Source organism: Mus caroli, chromosome 10 (genome assembly GCF_900094665.2).
Source record: "Mus caroli chromosome 10, CAROLI_EIJ_v1.1, whole genome shotgun sequence".
NCBI classification, from domain to species: Eukaryota; Metazoa; Chordata; class Mammalia; order Rodentia; family Muridae; genus Mus; species Mus caroli.
Genome location: NC_034579.1, coordinates 79703947 through 79709709, shown reverse-complemented (window position 1 = coordinate 79709709; position 5763 = coordinate 79703947). Strand labels below are relative to the sequence as shown.

The 5763-nt window shown below is 46.4% G+C and overlaps 2 pseudogenes; both read right to left on the bottom strand.

The window, feature by feature from the left end:
- LOC110302723 overlaps window positions 1-158 on the bottom strand; it is a 3492-nt pseudogene extending 3334 nt beyond the window's left edge.
- A 1445-nt stretch (window positions 159-1603) lies between these two features.
- On the bottom strand, window positions 1604-2849 carry LOC110303921 (annotated as a pseudogene).
- Between the last annotated feature and the right edge of the window lie 2914 nt (window positions 2850-5763).

Sequence of the window (5763 nt, the reverse complement as noted above, 5' to 3'; positions counted from 1 at the left end):
TTCTGACAGTGCCTGGGGAACCCTACATTGAGAACCACTGGCTTGCCTAGGCACTGAGCATCAACAATCCCATTGCTGTTCAGTCACACCAGCTACTGTCCACTATTCAACTGCAGGGGGCTGTGTGGAGCTGGTCCTTTGACTGCATTGCTCAGCATCTTCTGGTGTCAAGAGAAATCTGGGCCTGCTCACAGGGCACTCCCCTGCTAGCCCACAATGTACTTTACAACTAAAGCCATATACAGTATAATTGAAATAATTTACTCAATGCTGAAAAACTTACCCTAGCAGACAGAGGATGTAAAATTCAAAGGTTTGTCTTCGTGTCGTCCTTGGCAATGAACTGTTTTCTTCAAAATGACTTCACTGTTACTTCTCAGACCAAACATTCTAGAGGTAAACAGGCTCTTGTACCTCAAGGACAGGTGGCAGGAGGCGTGGTCACTCCAGGACTCTAAAGCAGGGTCTGGGCATGAGAGCCCTGAGCAGCTGGAAAACAAAGGCCTTCCTCAAGTTTAGAAGGAAGGGATCCTAAGAATCCTGAAGGAGGTCCCATAAACAAGCTTTTCTGTAGAGCTGAGAAGGAGCTATTTCTGAGGTTTGTTGCAAGATCACAAACAAAAGCAGCAGACAGGCTCCAAGGCATAGATAGGATGGCTTCTAGGCCCCCTGCCATACCTTAAGTATCTCGCTGAGCCAGGCTAGCTAGTGTGTCATATATTTAGTGAAAGGGGATCTGCAATCCTGGTGGAAGTCCTGAGCACCTATTGCCCCATCTCACCACTGCACACTCTACCTTGAACTCAAAAGCATCTTCCAAGTCAGGTGTACTATAAGTGTTCCCTGCAGCGAAAGGCAGGCCCCATCTGACCCTGTTTCTCTCACATTAACTGCTTTCCCAATCACAGGGGACAGGAATGTGCCAGGAGAGCCTGTCCATGCAGCCCAGGCTGGGGCCAGGCTAAGATGAAGCAAGAATTATTGAGGGCTTGAAATGGCCGTTGTCAGGTAAGTGGAAGCTCATGTGGTCACTGTGTGCAAATGAGGGGCTCATCTTAAGTGGCTCAGTTGGGAGTAGGCTTGGAGGTGGTCTCTGGCCTCCACAGCAGAGGGTTCTGTGTACACCCTGCCTCCTGGTTAAGTGTGGTGTGCCTGGGCTGTGCTTGGGGTGTCATCTTGGGGGGAGGAGGCAGCAGTGGCCTCAGCAAAAGGGTGTCATCAATAGCCCTCCTGAGTAAAGCTTGTGTCACTAGGAATAAGTTGAAGGCAGGAACACAGGGCTCCTGGCTCCCACAGAATAACAGCTTCTAAACCCACACAGAGAAAGGCTCATGAAATAAAGGAGACTTATCCAAGGTGGGGGCAGTCTTCAGAGGAACACAAAGGCAAGCTGTCTTCTTAGAGGATTTCTTTAGACTATGATGTAAAGACACATGCCCTTCTCCCCCATGAGTCCAATGTAAGACTGCTACAATTGCTTCTTCCAGAGGGCCATGAAAAAAATTAAAGCCTTGAAAAAAAATTCAATTTGTTTAAAAGAGCAACAATGTTGGGGGAGACCCACAATCATTTGCATCACAAGCTACTTTAGCATCCTCTGGCCTCAGGAAGCATCCCTGGATATCCACCCACTTTCTGTGAGGAAATTTAAAATCCTTTTCTTTAGGACCTTGTCCAGATAAGTGGGAAGGCGACTTTTAGAGGGGATCTCTCATCGAGTCTGGAGGTGATCTTTAATTATCATAGTCTTCACAGTCAAATAGCACGCAGGACTCAAATTCAAGGAACTGCAGAGAACCTTTTAGCAATCCGACAGCAGCTCCAACCCAGGAATGTTCTCAATGGCTGCAAACTCGCTGTCTTTGCCATCCTCCTTCCCGGTTCTGGAGCTGGCCAGGTTTTTGTTCTCCTTCCTCCTCTTCCATTTGTGTCTGTCAGCCTCATATTCGGCCGACTCCTCCATCTTCTTAATCCCATTGCATGGGTACCGCTGCAGCTCTCAGATCGTGTCGCGAAGCATCTTCTCTTTGTGCATGTTTTCAAATAAATCATCAAATTCTTTGCAGAGCATGAACTGGTAGAGTGGCCGAAGTTTCAGCCGCAGCTTTCTCCTCCTTGGTGATCTTTCTCTTCAATGTCTTTCTTCATTTCTTTCTTTTCCTTGCCCAGGAAGGCTGGTACCACGTTATACTCTTGGGCAATATTCTTCCAGAGCTGCCTCTCCTTCAGCTCCCACACATGCATGTCTACATGGGCACTCTTGAGCTGTGTCTCCCTCCTCTTCCTCCTCCTCCTCTTCCTCCTCCTCCTCCTCCTCCTCCTCGGAGTTCACAGAATGAATGCTGGTCATACTCGATATCATAGTCATCTCGAAGGGGCATGTAACCCAGCTGCTGCTGCTCAGCCACAGAGATTTCCAATGAGGGTAAAGGTGTGGTAAGACTAGGCTAGAGAGGACCCCACTGGGGGCCGTTGTGATCTGTCACCCGGTTGGAGATGGTGCCAGGGATGCAGGCATTGCCTAATTTCCCGTGGGTATACATGTTAATGGAGTGCTCCAACACTTCCTGGGCAGTCCATGAAGCACCAACATGCGCAGCCATGCCCAGTTACTGAAGCTGAACTGCTCCATGGTGTCCAGTTGCCCTTGGTCTCAGGACCCCAGAGTGTGAATCATCCACCGTCCACCAGATGGCAGCCCGGGTATTGCTGATGGTAGCTGATCGGCTCGCTGGGCTAGAAGCACTCAGAGCACAGCTCTCAATGTCCTGGCACTCTGTGCAGCGGAAGCGCAGCGGGTTCATCTTGGCCAAGCAGTACATACAGTACTTCTTACCCAGCTCTGACATCTACCCCTGCTTGCCCTCAGCGGCCTTACCACGGTTCTCAGACTAGCGCCATCTGCTGGGTCGCTGTGCTCTCTACGCCTGCGTGTTGGCAGGCCACCACCAAGGCTGCCCCTGTCCAGGTGCCTCTGGAGCCAGCCCTGCAGGCAGTGTCCTACCTCTGCAGCCATGTGCTCTCTGGTCCAGTCAGGCCACTACAGCTGTCTCCCTGCTCCATCGCGCCCGCGCCCCGTTATTGCTACTACGTTCTTTCTTCCTATTTTATTTTATAGTTTTAATTGGATATCTTAGTTCTTTACATTTCAAATGTTATGCCCTTTCACAGTTTCCCCTCTTCAACCCCCCATGCCATCCATACTTACTCTGTTTCTATGGGGGTGCTCCCCCAACCACTTACCCACTCCCACCTCACTGGCCTAGCATTCCTCTACACTGAGGCATCAAGCCTGCAAAGGAACAAGGGCTTCTTTACCAAGAGCTTCACTGGACTTGGAGTTCAGCTTGTAATTGGACAGTCCATTCTTTAGCTTGGGGCTTTTCTCTCTGTCTCCATTTGCTTCCTTCATTTTGTTCATCTTCTTGGGCTTAGGGACCTCTGCCTCTTCTTGCAGACTCACACTTACCACTCCACAGTGGCTGGGGAGCATCCAGGACCTTGAAGGCAGCCTGGGCCTTGCCATTTCACATGGTTCTGGCTTCATTTTCATGTTTTGAACTTCAAAGTTGTCTTAAGTTATGTTGAAGAAATTGCATCACCAGGGAAAGCCCAGTCTCCTGCCTGTTACTTCAGGTTCCTCTCCTGATGTTTCTGGAGTGTGAAAAATGCCCAAGACATGCAGCTTAGAAGAGGCGGCCAGGGTCCTCAGCAGGCTTTTCAGGTTCTAGATGTACGTCCTTACATTTTCTTTAGATGAGGGAATCGGGACAAGAAGGGGAGCACAGAAGGTCAGGAGTCCTCAGGAAAAGACCAAAGGGCTAACATGTCCCCCTCCTTACCTGTCTCACTTCCACTAGCCAGTGTGTCTTTACAGCTGCCCTGTATGGCAGGAATGTGATTTTTTTCTTTAGTGTTTAATTTTCATTTGGCATTTGTGAGTGTTTTGTTTGTCTGGATGGCTGTATACCCCTGCAGTGCTTGGTATGTGAAGAAGCTAGAAGAATGTGTTGATGCATTGGAAATGGAGTCTCAAGATGTTTTTAGCCACAGTATACATCCTGAGACTCGGAACTGCTTCCATTGCAACAGCAACCAGTGTACTTAACCACTGCAGTGTATGACAGCACACCCATATTATATTATTAATTATAAACTCAAATGCCAGATTAACTTCTGGGTTATCTTCCTCTACTTTGATTAAATATATTCCTCCAGCATTGAGAAAAGTTTGTTCAGTTGATGAAAATTGGAGCCCCTAGTTTTAAACACATGTGTGATTAAATGATTCAAAGCTATATTAAATACAATATTCACTATGGTTATCTCTGAGTAAATGTATTAAAGATAATTTTCTGTTCTTCTATCATATTTTTAAATTATATAAAGTGTTTATTTTTGCAACTTTACACTAAATACTATCCCCCTTTTTCAAAACATTGTTTTTAGATCTCTCCCTCACTTGCTTACTCACTCTCTTTCTATTTCTGTGTCTTTCTTTGTGTCTGTGTCTGTTTCTCTTTTCCAAACTGTGCATGTAAGTGCAGGCACCTATGACAACCAGAAGAGGGCACTAGATCAACCTGGAGCTGGAATTACAAGTGAATGTTAATGCAGGGATATGAGTTCTGGGAACCAATATAAGATCATTTCCGAGAACCGTAACACTTTAACCAACAACCTTTCTCTAGATGGTCCCACTCTGATTCAAAGGAAGCTGTTGACGAACTGGACTTGACTTTGGGGAGAATTGTGTCAGAAAATTCTTCCCAAGAAGAACGTTTTAGACTTGGACTAAATACTAAGTAGATCTTTAGAGAAGAGACTTGAGGAAGACTTCCAAAACTGGACATTCGCTAACATCTATCTATGCCCCAAATGCTAGGACACTCACAATCATAAAAGTAACTTGACTAAACCATGAAAAAAAACCCACAATGAACCCTACACAATAATAGACAGAGACCTCAACACCGGACTCTCACTAATGGACAGGACATTGACGCAGACACTAAACACAGATACACCAAAATTAATAGAGATTATGAACCAAACGTACTTAACAGATATCTGCAAAATATTTCATACTGAAACAAAATATACCTCCTTTTCACCATCTCATGGTACTTGCCCTAAAATTTTCCACATAATCAGTCATTAAAAAAGCCTCAACAATGAGACTGGAATAGTCCCCTGCATCCTATCAGATCACCCTGGACTATTGCTAGACTTCAATAACAACAACAACAACAAAAACAAAAACAAAAGCAAAAAAACCAGAAAACCCACATACCCATTGATGTCTTATGCCTTTGTTCTTGCTTTCACCTTGAACTGGAAGCTGACCCTCATAGACTGTTTTCGTATACCTCAAACTATGGCACGTAGGATATCACCATGCCCAGGGTGAAAGCTCCATCCTGCTTGCTATGCTCCAGTGAGTGCACTCCATCAGCACAGGTTAGGTAGGGGAAACTGCTTCTGAGACCTTGTCCAGGTTATGAGATTGTAGCCAATCAGTCTCTGGTTGCCTTTATAGCAGGAAGTTAAGGGGCCCTAGGATCCTCTCAGCCTTCTTGTGACACTGCCACATTCACCCATGTTAAGGTGCCTGGACGTCATGGAGATGGCCCACACAGAATTCACACATACACATATACATACATACTTACATATATACACACATGCATGCGTGTGTGTGCGCGCGCGCGCACACACACACACACACACACACACACACACACACACACACACACACACACA